This window comes from Aristolochia californica, unplaced genomic scaffold (assembly GCF_029961685.1).
Source record: "Aristolochia californica isolate CCGP_79_NKW_82.1479 unplaced genomic scaffold, dmAriCali1.0.hap1 SCAF_9, whole genome shotgun sequence".
Classification (NCBI taxonomy): domain Eukaryota; kingdom Viridiplantae; phylum Streptophyta; class Magnoliopsida; order Piperales; family Aristolochiaceae; genus Aristolochia; species Aristolochia californica.
In genome coordinates, this window is record NW_027182290.1 from 20,845,112 (window position 1) to 20,865,373 (window position 20,262).

Genomic DNA, 20,262 nt, shown 5'->3' on the forward strand with positions numbered 1-20,262 from the left:
TCATTTGTGGTGTGTGAATAAATTTTCTAGTGTTTAATATATATCAGGTTTTGCAATCGTCGGGAAAAGGGGGAGGGGGAGAATTTTAATTGAGTGTTGAATCCCTACCCCTAAGTCATTCCTTACAAAAATATAGCTTGTGATGTATGATAAATCATTTTACAATCATCAATGATTGTTAGGTCAGCTTTTTGTAAATGGAGAAAATAATGGCTTGTTTGACTCGGGTAAAAATGCCACCCCACGTTCACTTGAGAATTTAATGAACGATTTGTTATTCTCTTTAAAAGATATGGAACCTTAGGTCATTTGCATCTTTAACATGTTTCAAGCATGCATATCCATTTTTTAAAGAATGGGTAGAAAAATCTCTTTCTTATCAAATTTCAAGCTATTGGGATTGTTGGACGAGCGGAATTTCCCAAACTTGGATAACAAAACTTTTGTGTTCATTTGTGGAGTGTGAATAAATTTTCTTTACTTAACTTTGGTATTGCTATAAATTTTTTCCATACACAAACTCTAAAATTTTCAATTCGTGTTCATCAAATCTCTTTTTTTCTACAAGATGAAGGGAAAAGTGAAAACTCAAGTTTTCATTTGAGAAAAAAGTATACATCTAAAATAGAAATCCACAATGCACAAATTTAGAGAGATATATTTCCAAAAAGTGACTCTAATTTTATGGGATTGTAAACTCTTTTTAGTTTTTATAAATCAAGTTTTGCAATCGTCGGGAAAAGGGGGAGGCGGGGGAAATTTAATTGAGTGTTGAATCCCTACCCATAAGTAATTCCTTACAAAAATATAGCCTATGATGCATGATAAATCACTTTACAATCATCAACGATTGATAGGTCAGCTTTTTGTAAATGAGGGAAATAATGGCTTGTTTGACTCAGGTAAAAATGCCACCCCACATTTACTTGTGAATTTAATAAGTGGTTTGTTATTCTCTTTAAAAGGTTTGGATCCTTAGGTCATTTGCGTCTTTAACATGTTTCAAGCATGCATATTCATTTTTTAAAGCATGGGTAGAAAAATCTCTTTCTTATCAAATTCCAAGCTATTGGGGTTGTTGAACTAGTTGAATTTCCAAAACTTGAATAACAAAACTTTTGTGTTCATTTGTGGTGTGTGAATAAATTTTCATTACTTACATTTGTTATTGCTTTAAATTTTTTCCATACACAAACTCTAAAATTTTCATTTCATTGTCATCTATTCTCTTTTTTGTCTACAAGATGAAGGGAAAAGTGACAACTCAAGTTTTGATTTAAGAAAAAAGTATACATCTAAAATGGAAATGCACAATGCAAAAAATTAGACAGAGATATTTCCAAAAAGTGTCTGTAATTTTTTTGGGATTGTAAACTCTTTTTAGTTTTTATATATAAGGTTTTGCAATTGTCGGGAAAAGAGGGACGCGGGGGAATTTTAACGGAATATTGAATCCCAACCCATACGTCATTCCTTACAAAAATATAGCCCGTTACGCATGATAAAATACTTTACAATCATCAATGATCGTTAGGTCAACTTTTTGTAAATGGGGGAAATAATGGCTTGTTTGACTCGGGTTAATATATCACGTCGACTTGAGAATTTAATGACGGTTTGTTATTCTCTTTAAAAGGTTCGGATCCATAGGTCATTTGCATCTTTAACATGTTTCAAGCATGCGTATCCATTTTTTAAGGCATGTGTAGAAAAAACTATTTCAAATCAAATTCCAAGCTATAGGGGTTGTTGAACTTGTGGAATTTCCCAAACTTGGATAACAAAAAATTTGTGTTCATTTGTGGCGTGAGAATAAATTTTATTTACTTATATTTGTTATTGCTTTAAATGGTTTCCATACACATACTCTAAAATTTTCATTTCGTTGTCATCTATTCACTTTTTTGTCTACGAGATGAAGAGAAAAGTGAAAACTCAAGTTTTGATTTAAGAAAAAAGTATACATCTAAAATGGAAATGCACAATGCACATATTTAAAGAGAGATATATCCAAAAAGTGTCTGTAATTTTTAGGGATTGTAAACTCTCTTTAGTTTTTATATAACAAGTTTTCCAATCGTTGGGAAAAGGGAGAGGTGGGGGAATTTTAACTGAGTGTTGAATCACAACCCATAAGTCATTCCTTACAAAAATATAGCCCATTACGCATGATAAATCATTTTACAATCATAACTGATCATTAGGTCAGCTTTTTGTTAATGGGCACAATAATGGCTTGTTTGACTCGGGCAAATATCCCATCGCACGTTCACTTGAGAATTTAATGAGCGGTTGTTAGTCTCATTAAATGGTTTGGATCCGTAGGTCATTTGCATATTTAACATGTTTCAAGCATGCTTATCCAATTTTTAAAGCAAGTGTAGAAAAATCTCTTACATATCAAATTCAAAGCTATTGGGATTGTTGAACAAGTGGAATTTCCCAAACTTGGATAGAAAACTTTTGTGTTCATTTTTGGTGTGTGACTAAATTTTCTTTACTTACATTTGTTATTGCTTTAAATTTTTTCCCTGAATAAACTCAAAAACTTTCATTTTGTTGTCATCTATTCTCTTTTTTTGTCTACGAGATGAAGGGAAAAGTGAAAACTCTACTTTTGATTTAAGAAAATAGTATACATCTAAAATTGAAATGCACAATGCACAAATTAAGAGAGATATAATTCAAAAAAGTTTTTGTAATTTTTAGGGATTGTAAACTCTTTTTAGTTTTTATATATCAGGTTTTGTAATCTTCTGGAAAAAGGGGAGGCGGGGGAATTTTAACTGAGTGTTGAATCCAAACCCTTAAGTCATTCCTTACAAAAATATAGCCCGTTACGCATGATAAATCACTTTACAATCATGAATGATCGTTAGGTCAGCTTTTTGTAAATGGGGGAAATAATGGCTTGTTTGACTCGGGTAAATATCCGATTGCACATTCTCTTGAGAATTTAATGAGCGGTTTCTTATTCTCTTTAAAAAGGCTTGGATCCATAGGTCATTTGCATCATTAACATGTTTCAAGCATGCATATCCATTTTTTAAAGCATGTCTAGAAAAATATCTTTCTTATCAAATTCAAAGCTATTGGGGTTGTTGAACTAGTGGAATTTCCCAAATTTGGATAACAAAACTTTTGTGTTCATTTGTGGTATGTGAATAAATTTTCTTTTCTTACATTTGTTATTACTTTAAATTTTCTCCATACACAAACTCTAAAATTTTCATTACGTTGTCATCTATTCTCTTTTTTGTCTACGAGATGAAGGGAAAAGTGAAAACTCAAGTTTTGATTTAAGAAAAAACTATACATCTAAAATGGAAATGCACAATGCACAAATTTAGAGAGAGCTATTTCCAAAAAATTTCTGTAATTTTTAGGGATTTTAAACTCTTTTAAGTTTTTGTATATCTTGTTTTGCAATGGTCAGGAAAAGGGGAGGCAAGGGAATTTTAACTGAGTGTTGAATCCCAACCCATAAGTCATTCCTTACAAAAATATATCCCGTTATGCATGATAAATCACTTTAGAATCATGAATTATCATTAGGTCAGCTTTTTGTAAATGGGGGAAATAATGGCTTGTTTGACTCGGGTAAATATCCGACCGCATGTTCACTTGAGAATTTAATGGGTGGTTTGTTATTCTCTTTAAAAGGTTTGGATCCATAGGTCATTTGTATCTGTAACATGTTTCAAGCATGCATATCCATTTTTTAAAGCATGAGTAGAAAAATCTCTTTCTTATCACATTCCAAGCTATTGGGTTTGTCGAACTAGTGGAATTTCCCAAACTTGGATAACAAAATTTTTGTGTGCATTTGTGGTGTGTGAATAAATTTTCTTTTCTAACATTTGTTATTGCTTTAAATTTTCTCCATACACAAACTTTAAAATTTTCATTTCCTAATCTACGAGATGAAGGGAAAAGTGAAAACTCAAGTTTTCATTTAAGAAAAAAGTAAACATCTAAAATGGAAATGCACAATGCACAAATTTAGAGAGATATATTTCCAAAAAGCGTCTGTAATTTTTAGGGATTGTAAACTCTTTTTATTTTATATATATCAGGTTTTGCAATCGTCGAGAAAAGGGGGAGGCGGGGGAATTTTAACTGAGTGTTGAATCCCAACCCATAAGTCATTCCTCACAAAAATATATCCTATTATGCATGACAAAACACTTTAAAATCATCAATGATCGTTAGTTCAGCTTTTTGTATAAGGGGAAATAATGGCTTGTTTGACTCGGGAAAATATCTCACCGAACAGTCACTTGAGAATTTAATGAGCGGTTTGTTATTCTCTTTAAAAGGTTTGGATCCATAGGTCATTTGCATCTTTCACATGTTTCAAGCATGCTTATCCATTTTTTAAAGCATGTGTAGAATAATCTCTTTCTTATCAAATTCCAAGCTATTCGGGTTGTTGAACTAGTAGAATTTCCCAAACTTGGATAACCAAATTTTTGTGTTCATTTGTGGTGAGTGAATAAATTTTCTTTACTTACATTTGTCATTGTTTAAATTTTTTTCCATACACAAACTCTAAAATTTTCATTTCGTTGTCATCTATTCTCTTTTTTGGTGTACGAGATGAAGGGAAAAGTGAAAACTCAAGTTTTGATTTAAGAAAAAAGTATACATCTAAAATGGAAATGCATAATGCACAAATTTAGAGAGAGATATTTCATAAAAGTGTCTGTAATTTTATGGGATTGTAAACTCTTTTTAGTTTTTATATATCAGGTTTTGCAATCGTCGGGAAAAGGGGGAGACGGGGGAAATTTAATTGAGTGTTGAATCCCTACCCCTAAGTAATTTCTTACAAAAATATAGCCTGCGATGCATGATGAATCACTTTACAATCATCAATGATTGTTAGGTCAGCTTTTTATAAACGGGGGAAATAATGGCTTGTTTGACTCGGGTAAAAATGCCACCCCACGTTTACTTGTGAATTTAATGAGCGGTTTGTTATTCTCTTTAAAAAGTTTTTATCCTTAGGTCATTTGCATCTTTAACATGTTTCAAGCAAGCATATCCATTTTTTAAACCATGGGTAGAAAAATCTCTTTATTATCAAATTCCAAGCTATTGGTGTTGTTGGACTAGCGGAATTTCCCAAACTTAGATAACAAAACTTTTGTGTTCATTTGTGGTGTGTGAATAAATTTTAATTACTTAAATTTTTTATTGCTTTAAATATTTTCCATGCACAAACTCTAAAATTTTCATTTCGTTGTCATCTATTCTCTTTTTTGGTCTACGAGATGAAGGAAAAAGTGAAAACTCAGGTTTTTATTTAAGAAAAAAGTATACATCTTAAATGGAATTGCATAATGCACAAATTTAGAGAGATATATTTCCAAAAAGTGTCTGTAATTTTTAGGGATTGTAAACTCTTTTTGGTTTTTATATATCAGGTTTTGCCATCATCGGGAAAAGGGGGAGGCGGGGGAGATTTTAACGGAGTGTTGAATCCCAAGCCATTAGTCATTCCTTACAAAATTATAACCCGTTACTCATGATAAATTGCTTTACAATCATCAATGATCATTAGGTCAGCTTTTTGTAAATGAGGGAAATAATGGCTTGTTTGACTCGAGTAAATATCCCACTGCACGTTCACTTGAGAATTTAATGAGCGGTTCGTTATTCTCTTTAAAAGGTTTTGATCCTCAGGTCATTTGCATCTTTAACATGTTTCAAGCATGCATATCCATTTTTTAAAGCATGTGTAGAAAAATCATTTTCTTATCAAATTCCAAGCTATTGGGGTTGTTGGACTAGTGGAATTTCCCAAAATTTGATAACAAAACTTTTGTGTTCATTTGTGGTGTGTGAATAAATTTTCTTTACTTACATTTGTTATTGCTTTAAATTTTTTCCATACACAAACTCTAAAATATTCATTTCGTTGTCATCTATTCTCTTTTTTTTCTACGCGATGAACGGAAAAGTGAAACTCAAGTTTTGATTTAAGAACAAAGTATACATCTAAAATAGAAATGCACAATACACAAATTTAGGGAGAGATATTTCAAAAAAGTGTCTTTAATGTTTAGGGAATGTAAACTTTCTTTAGTTTTTATATATCAGGTTTTGCAATCGTCAGGAAAAGGGGGTGGTAGGGGAATTTTAACTGAGTGTTGAATCCTAACCCATAAGTCATTCCTCACAAAAATATAGCCTGTTATGCATCATAAATCACTTTACAATCATCGATGATCGTTAGGTAAGCTTTTTGTAAATGCGCAAAATCATGGCTTGTTTGACTCGGCTAAATATCCCATCGCACGTTCACTTGAGAATTTAATGAGTGGTTGTTAGTCTCTTTAAAAGGTTTGGATCCATAGGTCATTTGCATCTTTAACATGTTTCAAGCATGCATATCCATTTTTTAAATCCCGTGTGGAAAAATCCTTTTCTTTCTAAATTCCATGCTATTGGGGTTTTTGAACTAGTGGAATTTCCCAAACTTGGATAACAAAACTTTTGCGTTCATTTTTGGAGTGTGAAAAAATTTTCTTTACTTAACTTTGGTATTGCTTTAAATTTTTTCCATACAGAAACTCTAAAATTTTCATTTCGTCTTCATCAAATCACTTTTTTTGCTACAAGATGAAGGGAAAAGTGAAAACTCAAGTTTCGATTTAAGAAAAAAGTATACATCTAATATGGAAATGCACAATGCACAAATTTAGAGAGAGGTATTTCCAAAAAGTGTCTGTAATTTTAAGGGATTGTAAACTCTTTTGATTTTTTATATATCAGGTTTTGCAATAGTCGGGAAAAGGGGGAGGCAGGGGAATTTTAATTGTGTGTTGAATTCCAACCCCTAAGTCATTCCTTAAAAAAATATAGCATGTGATGCATGATAAATCACTTTACAATCATCAATGATTGTTAGGTCAGCTTTTTGCAACTGGGGGAAATAAGGGTTTGTTTGACTCGGGTAAAAATGCCACCCCACGTTCACTTGTGAATTTAATGAGCAGTTTGTTATTCTCTTTTAAAGATTTCGATCCGCAGGTCATTTGCATCTTTAACATGTTTCAAGCATGCATATCCATTTTTTAAAGCATGGGTAGAAAAATCTCTTTCTTATCAAATTCCATGCTATTGGGGTGGTTGGACTAGTGGAATTTCCATAACTTGGAAACAAAACTTTTGTGTTCATTTGTGGTGTGTGAATAAATTTTCTTTACTTACATTTGTTAATGCTTTAAATTTTTTCCATACACAAAACTCTAAAATTTTCATTTCGTTGGCATCTATTGTCTTTTTTGTCTACAAGACGAAGGGAAAAGTGGAAACTCAAGTTTTGACTTAAGAAAAAAGTATACATCTAAAATGGAAATGCACGATGCAAAAATTTAGAGAGAGATATATCCAAAAAGTGACTGTTATTTTTAGGGATTGTAAACTTTCTTTAGTTTTTATATATCAAGTTTTCCAATCTTCTGGAAAAGGGGTAGGTGGGGAAATTTTAACTGAGTGTTGAATCTCTACCCATAAGTCATTCCTTACAAAAATATAGCCCATTATGCATGATAAATCATTTTACAAACATAAATGATCGTTAGGTCAGCTTTTTGTAAATGGGCGCAATATTGGCTTGTTTGACTTGGGTAAATATCCCATCGTACGTTCACATAAGAATTTAATGATCGGTTGTTAGTCTCATTAAATCGTTTGGATCTATAGGTCATTTGCATCTTTAACATGTTTCATGCATGCATATCCATTTTTTAAACCATGTGTATAAAAATATCTTTCTTATCAAATTCAAAGCTATTAGGGTTGTTGAACAAGTGGAATTTCCCAAACTTGGATAGAAAACTTTTGTGTTCATTTGTGGTGTGTGACTAAATTTTCTTTACTTACATTTGTTATTGCTTTAAATTTTTTTTCATACACAAACTCTAAAATTTTCATTTCGTTGTCATGTATTCTTTATTTTGTCTACGAGATGAAGGGCAAAGTGAAAACTCTAGTTTTGATTTAAGAAAAAATTAAACATCTAAAATGGTAATGCACAATGCACAAATTTAGAGAGAGATATTTCCAAAAAGTGTCTGTAATTTTATGGGATTGTAAACTCTTTTTAGTATTTATATATCAGGTTTTGCAATCGTCTGGAAAAGGGGGGCATTTTTCCATCACTTTAGAATCACGAATGATTGTTAGGTCAGCTTTTTGTAAATGGGGGAATTAATGACTTGTTTGACTCGTGCAAATATCCGATCGCACTTTCACTTGAGAATTAATGAACTATTTTTTATTCTCTTTAAAAGGTTTCGATCCTTAGGTCATTTGCATCTTTAACATGTTTCAAGCATCCATATCCATTTTTTAAAGCAAGTGTAAAAAAATCTCTTTCTTATATAATTCCAAGCTATTGGGGTTGTTGGACTAGTGGAATTTCCCTAACTTTGATAACAAAACTTTTGTGTTCATTTGTGGTGTGTGAATAAATTTTCTTTAGTTACATTTGTTATTGCTTTAAATTTTTTCCATACACAAACTCTAAAATTTTCATTTCGTTGTCATCTGTTCTCTTTTATGTCTACGAGGTGAAGGGAAAAGTGAAAACTCAAGTTTTGATTTAAGAAAAAAGTATACATCTAAAATGGAAATGCAAAACACACAAATTTAGAGAGAGAGATTTCCAAAAAGTGTCTTTAATTTATAGGGTTTGTAAACTTTCTTTAGTTTTTATATATCAGGTTTTGCAATCGTCAGGAAAAGGGGGAGGCGGGGGAATTTTAACCGAGTGTTGAATCGCAACCCATAAGTCATTCCTGATAAAAATATAGCCCGTTACGCATGATAAATCACTTTACAATCATCAATGATTGTTAGGTCAGCTTTTTGTAAATGGGCAAATTAATGGCTTGTTTGATTCGGCAAAATATCCCATCGCACGTTCACTTCAGAATTTAATGAGCGGTTGTTAGTCTCTTTAAAAGGTTTGGTTCTATAGGTCATTTGCATCTTTAACATGTTTCATGCATTCATATCCATTTTTTAAATCCTGTATGGAAAAATCTTTTTCTTATCAAATTCCAAGCTATTGGGGTTTTTGAACTAGTGGAATTTCCCACACTTGGATAACAAAACTTTTGTGTTCATTTGTGTAGTGTGAATAAATTTTCTTTACTTAACTTTGGTATTGCTTTAAATTTTTTCCACACACAAACTTTAAAATTTTAATTTCGTGTTCATCAAATCTCTTTTTTTTCTACGAGATGAAGCGAAAAGTGAAAACTCAAGTTTTGATTTAAGAAAAAAGTATACATCTAATATGGAAATGCACAATGCATTAATTTAGAGAGAGGTATTTCCAAAAAGTGTCTGTAATTTTTAGGGATTGTAAACTCTTTTTAGTTTTTATATATGAGGTTTTGCAATCGTCGGGAAAAAGGGGAGTCGGTGGAATTTTAATTGAGTGTCGAATCACTACCCCTAAGTCATTCCTTACAAAAATATAGCCTATGATGCATGATAAATCACTTTACAATCATCAATGATTGTTAGGTCTGCTTTTTGCAAATGGGGGAAATAATGGCTTGTTTGACTCAAGTAAAAATGCTACCCCACGTTCACTTGAGAATTTAATGAGCGGTTTTTTATTCTCTTTAAAAGGTATGGATCCTTAGGTCATTTGCATCTTTAACATGTTTCAGGCATGCATATCCATTTTTTAAAGAATGAGTAGAAAAATCTCTTTCTTATCAAATTCCAAGCTATTGGGGTTGTTGGACTAGTGGAATTTCCCAAACTTGGATAACAAAACTTTTGTGTTTATTTGTGGAGCGTGAATAAATTTTATTTACATAAATTTGGTATTGCTTTAAATTTTTTCCAAACACAACCTCTAAAATTTTCATTTCGTGTTCATCAAATCTCTTTTTTGTCTACGAGATGAAGGGAAAAGTGAAAACTCAAGTTTTGATTTAAGAAAAAATTATACATCTAAAATGGAAATGCACAATGCACAAATTTAGAGAGAGATATTTCCAAAAAGTGTTTGTTATTTTATGGGATAGTAAACTCTTTTTAGTTTTTAAATATCAGGTTTTGCAATTGTCGGGAAAAGGGGGAGGCGGGGGAAATTTAATTGAGTGTTGAATCCCTACCCCGAAGTAATTCCTTACAAAAATATAGCCTGTGACGCATGATCAATAACTTTACAATCATCAATGATTGTTAGGTAAACTTTTTGTAAATGGGGGAAATAATGGTTTGTTTGACTCGAGTAAAAATGCAACCTCACGTTCACTTGTGAATTTAATGAGCGGTTTGTTATTCTCTTTAAAAGGTTTGGATCCTTAGGTCATTTGCATCTTTAACATGTTTCAAGCATGAATATCCATTTTTTAAAGCGTGGGTAGAAAAATCTCTTTCTTATCAAATTCCAAGCTATTGGGGTTGTTAGACTAGTAGAATTTCCCAAACTTTGATAACAAAACTTTTGTGTTCATTTGTGGTGTGTGAATAAATTTTCTTTAATTACATTTGTTATTGCTTTAAATTTTTTCCATACACAAACTCTAAAATTTTCATTTTGTTGTCATCTATTCTCTTTTTTGTCTACGAGGTGAAGGGAAAAGTGAAAACTCAAGTTTTGATTTAAGAAAAAAGTATACGTCTAAAATTGAAATGCAAAACACACAAATTTAGAGAGAGATATTTCCAAAAAGTGTCTTTAATTTATAGGGATTGTAAACTTTCTTTAGTTTTTATATATCAGGTTTTGCAATCGTCAGGAAAAGGGGGAGGCGGGGGAATTTTAACTGAGTGTTGAATCGCAACCCATAAGTTATTCCTGATAAAAATATAGCCCGTTACGCATGATAAATCACTTTACAATCATCAATGATCGTTAGGTCAGCTTTTTGTAAATGGGCAAATTAATGGTTTGTTTGACTCGGGTTAATATCTCACCGCACGTTGACTTGAGAATTTAATGACGGTTTGTTATTCTCTTTAAAAGGATTGGATCCATAGGTCATTTGCATCTTTAACAAGTTTCAAGCATGTGTATCCACTTTTTAAAGCATGTGTAGAAAAATCTTTTTTTGATCAAATTCTGAGCTATTGCAGTTGTTGAACTTGTGGAATTTTCCAAACTGGGATAACAAAAAGTTTGTGTTCATTTGTGGTGTGCGAATAAATTTTCTTTACTTATATTTGTCATTACTTTAAATTTTTTCCATGCACAAACTCTAAAATTTTCATTTCGTTGTCATTTATTCTCTTTTTTGTCTACGAGATGAAGGGAAAAGTGAAAACTCAATTTTGATTTAAGAAAAAAGTATACATCTAAAATTGAAATGCACAATGCAAAAATTTCGAGAGAGATATATCCAAAAAGTGTCTGTAATTTGTAGGGATTGTAAACTCTCTTTAGTTTTTATATATCAAGTTTTCCAATCTTCAGGAAAAGGGGGAGGTGGGGGAATTTTAACGGAGTGTTGAATCCCAACCCATAAGTCGTTCTTTACTAAAATATAGCCCGTTACGCATGATAAAAAATTTTACAATCATAAATGATCATTAGGTAAGCTTTTTGTCAATGGGCACAATAATGGCTTGTTTGACTCGGGTAAATATCCCATCGGACGTTCACATGAGAATTTAATGAGCGGTTGTTAGTCTCATTAAATGGTTTGGATCCATAGGTCATTTGCATATTTAACATGTTTCAAGCATGCATATCCATTTTTTTAAGCATGTGTAAAAAAATCTCTTTCTTATCAAATTCAAACCTATTGGGGTTGTTGAACAAGTGGAATTTCCCAAACTTGGATAACAAAACTTTTGTGATCATTTGTGGGGTGTGAATAAATTTTCTTTACTTAACTTTGTTATTGGTTTAAATTTTTTCCATACACAAACTCTAAAATTTTCATTTCGTGTTTATCCAATCTCTTTTTTGTCTACGAGATGAAGGGAAAAGTGAAAACTCAAATTTTGATTTAAGAAAAAAGTATACATCTAAGATGGAAATGCACAATGCACAAATTTAGAGAGAGATGTTTCCAAAAAAAATTCTAATTTTTAGGGATTTTAAACTCTTTTAAGTTTTTATATATCTTGCTTTGCAATCGTCGGGAAAAGGTACAGGCGAGGGAATTTTAACTGAGTGTTGAATCCCAACTCATGCGTTATTCTTTACAAAAATATAGCATTTTACGCATGATAAAACTCTTTAGAATCATGAATGATCGTTAGGTCAGCTTTTTGTAAATGGGGGAAATAATGGCTTGTTTGACTCGCGTAAATATCTGACCGCACGCTCACTTGTGAATTTAATGAGCGGTTTAATATTCTCTTTAAAAGGTTTGGATCCATAGGTCATTTCCATCTTTAACATGTTTCAAGCGTGCATATCCACTTTTTAAGGCATGTGTAGAAAAATCTCTTTCTTACCAAATTCCAAGCTATTGGGTTTGTTGAACTAGTGGAATTTCCCAAACTTGGATAACAAAAATTTCGTGTTCATTTGTGGTGTGTGAATAAATTTTCTTTTCTTACATTTGTTATTGCTTTAAATTTTTTCCATACACAAACTCTAAAATTTTCATTTCGTTGTCATCTATTCTCTTTTTTGTCAGTGAGATGAAGGGAAAATTGAAAACTCATGTTTTGATATAAGAAAACAGTATACATCTAAAATGGAAATACACAATGAACAAATTTAGAGAGTGATATTTCCAAAAAGTGTCTGTAATTTTAAGGGATTTTAAACACCTTTTAGTTTTTACATATCAGGTTTAGCAATCGTCGGGAAAAGGGGGTGGCGAGGGAATTTTAACTGAGTGTTGAATCCCAATCTATAAGTCATTCCTTACAAAAATATAGCCCGTTACACTTGATCAATCACTTTACAATCATCAATGATCGTTAGGTTAGCTTTATGAAAATTGGCAAAATAAAGGCTTGTTTGACTCGGGTAAATATCCCACCGCACGTTCACTTGTGAATTTAATGAGTGGTTTGTTATTCTCTTTAAAAGGATTGGTCCTGAGGTCATTTGCTTCTTTAACATGTTTCAAGCATGCGTATCCATTTTTTAAAGCATGTGTAGAAAAATCTTTTTCTAATCAAATTCCAAGCTATTGGGGTTGTTGAACTTGTGGAATTTCCCAAACTGGGATAACAAAAAATTTGTGTTCATTTGTGGCGTGTGAATAAATTTTCTTTACTTATATTTTTTATTGCTTTAAATTTTTTCCATACACAAACTCTAAAATTTTCATTTCGTTGTCATGTCTTCTTGTTTTTGTCTACGAGATGAACGGAAAAGTGAAAACTCAAGTTTTGATTTAAGAAAAAAGTATACATCTAAAATTGAAATGCACAATGCACAAATTTAGAGAGAGATATATCCAAAAACTGTCTGTAATTTTTAGGGATTGTAAACTCTCTTTAGTTTTTATATATCAAGTTTTCCAATTTTCGGGAAAAGGGGGAGGTGGGGGAATTTGAACTGAGTGTTGAATACCAACCCACAAGTCATTCCTTACAAAAATATAGCCCATTACGCATGATAAATCACTTTACAATCATCGAAGATCATTACGTTAGCTTTTTTTAAATGGGCAAAATAATGGCTTGTTTGACTCGGGTAAATATCCCACCGCATGTTCACTTGAGAATTTAATGAACAATTTGTTATTCTCTTTAAAAGGTTTGGATCCATAGGTCATTTTGATCTTTAACAAGTTTCAAGCATGCATATCCATTTTTTAAAGCATGTGTAGAAAAATCTCTTTCTTATCAAATTCCAAGCTATTGGGGTTGTTGAACTAGTGGAATTTCCCAAACTTGGATAACAAAACTTTTGTGATCATTTGTGGGGTGTGAATAAATTTTCTTTACTTAATTTTGTTATTGGTTTAAATTTTTTCCATACAGAAACTCTAAAATTATCATTTCGTATTTATCTAATCTCTTTTTTCTCTATGAGATGAAGGGAAAAGTGAAAACTCAAGTTTTGATTTAAGAAAAAAGTATACATCTAAAATGGAAATGCACAATGCACAAATTTAGAGAGAGATATTTCCAAAGAGTGTCTTTAATTTTTAGGGATTGTAAACTCTTTTTAGTTTTTATATATTAGGTTTTGCAATTGACGGGAAAAGGGGGAGGCGGGGGAACTATAACTGAGTGTTGAATCCCTACCCCTAAGTCATTCCTTACAAAAATATAGCCCATGACGCATGATAAATCACATTACAATCATCAATGATCATTAGGTCAGCTTTTTTTAAATGGGGGAAATAATGGCTTCTTTGTCTCGGGTACAAATGCCACCCCACATTCACTTGAGAATTTAATGAGCAGTTAGTTATTCTCTTTAAAAGGTTTGGATCCTTTGGTCATTTGCATCTTTAACATATTTCAAGCATGCATATCCATTTTTTAAAAGCATGTGTAGAAAAATCTCTTTCTTATCAAATTCCAAGCTATTGGGGTTGTTGGACTAGTGGAATTTCCCAAACTTGGATAACAAAACTTTTGTGATCATTTGTGGTGTGTAAATAAATTTTCTTTACTTAACTTTGTTAATGCTTTAAATTTTTTCCATACAAAACTCTAAAATTTTCATTTCATTGCCATTCATTCTCTTTTTTGTCAACGAGATGAAGGGAAAAGTGAAAACTCAAGTTTTGACTCAAGAAAATAGTACACATCTAAAATAGAAATGCTCAAGGCACAAATTTAGAGAGAGATATTTCCAAAAACTGTCTAATTTTTAGGGATTGTAAACTCTTTTTAGTTTTTATAAATCAGGTTTTGCAATGGTCGGGAAAAAGGGGGAGGCGGGATAATTTGAACTGAGTGTTGAATCCCAACCCTTAAGTCATTCCTTAGAAAAATATAGCCCGTTACGCATGATAAATCACTTTACAATCATCAATGATCATTAGGTCAGCTTTTTGTACATGGGAAAATTATTGGCTTTTTGACTCGACTAAATATCCCACCGCACGTTCACTTGAGAATTTAATGAGCGGTTTTTTATTCTCTTTAAAAGGTTGGGATCCATAGGTCCTTCTCATCTTTAACATGTTTCAAGCATGCATATCCATTTTTTAAAGCATGTGTAGAAAAATTTCTTTCTTATCAAATTCAAAGCTATTGGGGTTGTTGAACTAGTGGAATTCCCCCTACATGGATAATAAAACTTTTGTGTTCATTTGTGGTGTGTGAATTAATTTTCTTTACTTACATTTTTTATTGCTTTAAATTTTTTCCATAAACAAAATATAAAATTTTCATTTTTTTGTCATCTATTCTCTTTTTTTTCTACGAGAAGAAGGGAAAAGTGAAAACTTAAGTTATGATTAAATAAAAAAGTAAACATCTAAAATGGAAATGGACAATGCAGAAATTTAGAAAAAAAATGTGTCTGTAATTTTAGGGATTGTAAACTCCTTTTAGTTTTTATATATCAGGTTTTGCAATCGTCAGGAAAAGGGGGAGGCGGGGGAATTTTAACTGAGTGTTGAATCCCAACTCATAATTTTTTTCTTAAAAAAATATAGCCCATTTCGCATGATAAATCACTTTACAATCATCAATGATCGTTAGGTCAGCATTTTGTAAATGGGGGAAATAATGGCTTGTTTGACTCGGGTAAATATCCGACTGTACGTTCACTTGAGAATTTAATGAGCGGTTTGTTATTCTCTTTAAAAAGTTTGGATCCATAGGTCATTTGCATCTTTAACATGTTTCAAGCATGCATATCCAATTTTTAAAGAATGGATAGAAAAATCTCTTTCTTATCAAATTCCAAGCTATTGGGGTTGTTGGACTAGTGGAATTTCCCAAACTTCGATCACAAAACTTTTGTATTCATTTTTGGAGTGTGAATAAATTTTCTTTACTTAACTTTGGTACTGTTTTAAATTTTTTCCATACACAAACTCTAAAATTTTCATTTCGTGTTCCTCAAATCTCTTTTTTGTCTACGAGATGAGGGGAAAAGTGAAAACTCAAGTTTTGATTTAAGAAAAAAGTATACATCTAAAATGGAAACGCACAATGCACAAACTTAGAGAGAGATATTTCCAAAAAGTGTCTATAATTTTATGGGATAGTAAACTCTTTTCACTTTTTAAATATCAGGTTTTGCAATCGTCGGGAAAAGGGGGAGGCGGAGGAAATTTAATTGAGTGTTGAATCCCTACCCCTAAGTAATTCCTTACAAAAATATAGCCTGTGATGCATGATAAATCACTTTACAATCATCAATGATTGTTAGGTCAGCCTTTTGTAAATGGAGGAAATAATGGCTTGTTTGACTCGGGTAAAAATGCCACCCCACGTTCACTTGTAAATTTAATGAGCGGTTTGTTATTCTCTTTAAAAGGTTTGGATCCTTAGGTCATTTTGCATCTTTAACATGTTTCAAGAATGCATATCCATTTTTTAAAGCGTGGGTAGAAAAATCTCTTTCTTATCAAATTCCCAAGCGTGTGTGAATAAATTTTCTTTACATACATTTGTTATTGCTTTAAATTTTTTCCCTACACAAACTCTAAAATTTTCATTTCGTTGTCATCTATTCTCTTTTTTGTCTACAAGATGAAGAGAAAAGTGAAAACTAAATTTTTGATTTAAGAACATAGTATACATCCAAAATGGAAATACACAATGCAAAAATTTAGAGAGAAATATTTCCAAAAAGTGTCTGTAATTTTTTGGGATTGTAAACTCTTTTTAGTTTTTATATATAAGGTTTTGCAATCGTCAGGAAAAGAGGGAGGCGGGGGAATTTTAATTGAATGTTGAATCCCAACCCATAAGTCATTCCTTACAAAAATATAGCCCGTTACGCAAGATAAAACATTTTACAATCATCAATTATCGTTAGGTCAGCTTTCTGGAAATGGGCAAAATAATCGTTTGTTGGACTCGGGTTAATATCTCACCGCACGTTGACTTGAGAATTTAATGACGGTTTGTTATTCTCTTTAAATGGATTGGATCCATAGGTCATTTGCATCTTTAACATGTTTCAAGCATGTGTATCCTTTTTTTAAAGCATGTGTAGAAAAATCTCTTTCTAATCAAATTGCAAGCTATTGGGGTTGTTGAACTTGTCGAATTTCCCAAAATGGGATAACAAAAAATTTGTGTTCATTTGTGGCGTGCGAATAAATTTTCTTTACTTATATTTTTTATTGCTTTAAATTTTTTCCGTACACAAACTCTAAAATTTTCATTTCGTTGTCATCTATTCTCTTTTTTGTGTACGAGATGAAGGGAAAAGTGAAAACTCAAGTTTTGATTTAAGAAAAAAGCATACATCTAAAATGGAAATGCACACTGCACAAATTTAGAGAGAGTTGTTTCCAAAAAAAAATTTTAATTTTTAGGGATTTTAAACTCTTTTAAGTTTTTATATATCTTGTTTTGCAATCGTCGGGAAAAGGGGCAGGCGGGGGAATTTTAACTGAGTATTGAATCCCAACCCTTAAGTCATTCCTTACAAAAATATAGCATGTTACGCATGATAAATCTCTTTAGAATCATGAATGATTGTTAGGTCAGCTTTTTGTAAATAGGGGAAATAATGGCTTGTTTGACTCGGGCAAATATCCGACCCCACGTTCACTTGAGAATTTAATGAGCGGTTTTATATTCTCTTTAAAAGGTTTGGATCCATAGGTCATTTCCATCTTTAACATGTTTCAATCATGCATATCCATTTTTTAAAGAATGTGTAGAAAAATCTCTTTCTTATCAAATTCCACGCTATTGGGGTTGTTGAACTAGTGGAATATCCCAAAATTGGATAACAAAACTTTCGTGTTCATTTGTGGTGTGTGAATAAATTTTCTTTACTTACATTTGTTATTGCTTTAAATTTTCTCCTTACACAAACTATAAAATTTTCATTTCGTTGTCATCTATTCTCTTTTTTGTCTACGAGATGAATGGAAAAGTGAACATCTAAAATGGCAATGCACAACACAAAAATTTAAAGAGATATATTTTCAAAAATATTCTGTTATTTTTAGGGATTGTGAACTCTTTTTAGTTTATATATATCAGGTTTTGCAATCGTCTGGAAAAGGGGGAGGCGGGGCAATTTTAACTGAGTGTTGAATCCAAACCCATAAGTCATTCCTTAGAAAAAGATAGCCTGTTATACATGATTAAACACTTTAAAATCATCAATGATCATGAGGTCGGCATTTTGAATATGGGGGAAATAATGGCTTGTTTGACTCAGAAAAAAAATCTCACCGCACGTTCACATGCGAATTTAATGAGTGGTTTGTTATTCTCTTTAAAAGGTTTGGATCCATAAGTCATTTGCATCTTTCACTTGTTTCAAGCATGCTTATCCATTTTTTAAAGCATGTGTAGAAAAATCTCTTTCTTATCAAATTCCAAGCTATTGGGGTTGTTGAAATAGTAGAATTTCCCAAAATTGGATAACAAAACTTTTGAGTTCATTTGTGGTGAGTGAATAAATTTTATTTACTTACATTTGTTATTTTTCTAATTTTTTTTCCATACACAAACTCTAAAATTTTCATTTCATTGTCATCTATTCTCTTTTTTTGTTTACGAGATGATGGGGAAAGTGAAAAATCAAGTTTTGATTTAAGAAAAAAGTAAACATCTAAAATGGAAATGCACAAGGAACAAATTTAGAGAGAGATATTTCATAAATGTGTCTATAATTTATAGGGAGTGTAAACTCTTTTTAGTTATATATATCAGGTTTTGCAATCGTCGGGAAAAGGGGGAGGCAGGGGGATTTCAACTGAGTGTCGAATTCCAACCCATAAGTCATTCCTTACAAAATTATAGCCCGTTATGCATGATAAATCACATTACAATCATCAGTGATCGTTTGGTCAGCTTTTTGTAAATGGGAAAAAAAGGCTTTTTGACTTGGGTAAATATTCCACCACAGGTTCACTTGAGAATTTAATGAGCGGTTTTTGATTCTCTTTAAAAGGTTTGGATCTTTAGATCATTTGCATCTTTAACATGTTTCAAACATGCATATCCATTTTTAAAGCATGTTTAGAAAAATCTCTTTCTTATCTAATTCCAAGCTATTGGGGTTGTTGCACTAGTGGAATTTCCCAAACTTGGATAACATAACTTTTGTGTTCATTTGTATTGCGTGAATAAATTTTATTTACTTATATTTTTTATTGTTTTAAATTTTTTCCATACACAAACTCTAAAATTTTCATTTCGTTGTCATCTATTCTCTTTTTTGTTAACGGGATGAATGGAAAAGTGAAAACTCAAGTTTTGATATAAGAAAAAAGTATACATCTAAAATGGAAATGCCCAATGCACAAATTTAGAGAGAGAGGTATTTCCAAAAAGTGTTTGTAATTTTTAGGAATTGTAAACTCTTTTTATTTTTTATATATGAGTTTTTGTAATCGTCTAGTAAAGGGGGAGGCGGGGGAATTTCAACTGAGTGTTGAATCCCAACCCATAAGTCATTTCTTACAAAAATATAGCCCGTTACGCAAGATAAATCACTTTAGAATCATGAATGATCGTTAGGTCAGCTTTTTGTAAATGGGGGAAATATTGGCTTGTTAGACTCGGGTAAATATCCAACCGCACGTTCACTTGAGAATTTAGTGAGCTGTTTGTTATTCTCTTTAAAAAGTTTGGATCCATAGGTCATTTGCATCTTTAACATGTTTCAAGCATGCATATCCTTTTTTTAAAGCATGTCTAGAAAAATATCTTTCTTATCAAATTCCAAGCTATTGGGGGTTGTTGAACTAATGGAATTTCCTAAACTTGGATAACAAAACTTTTGTGTTCATTTGTGGTGTGTGAATAAAATTTATTTTCTTACATTTGTTATTGCTTTAAATTTTCTCCATACACAAACTCTAATATTTTCATTTCATTGGCATCTATTCTCTTTTTTGTCTACGAGATGAAGGGAAAAGTGAAAACTCAATTTTGATTTAAGAAAAAGTATACATCTAAAATGGAAATGCACAACGCACAAATTTAGAGAGAGATATTTCCAAAAAAATTCTGTAATTTTTAGGGATTTTAAATTCTTTAAAGATTTTATATATCTTGTTTTGCAATCATAGGGAAAAGGGACAGGAGGGGGAATTTTAACTGAGTGTTGAATCCCAACCCATAAGTCATTCCTTACAAAAATATAGCCCGTTATGCATGATAAATCACTTTACAATCATCAGTGACCGTTAGGTCAGCTTTTTGTAA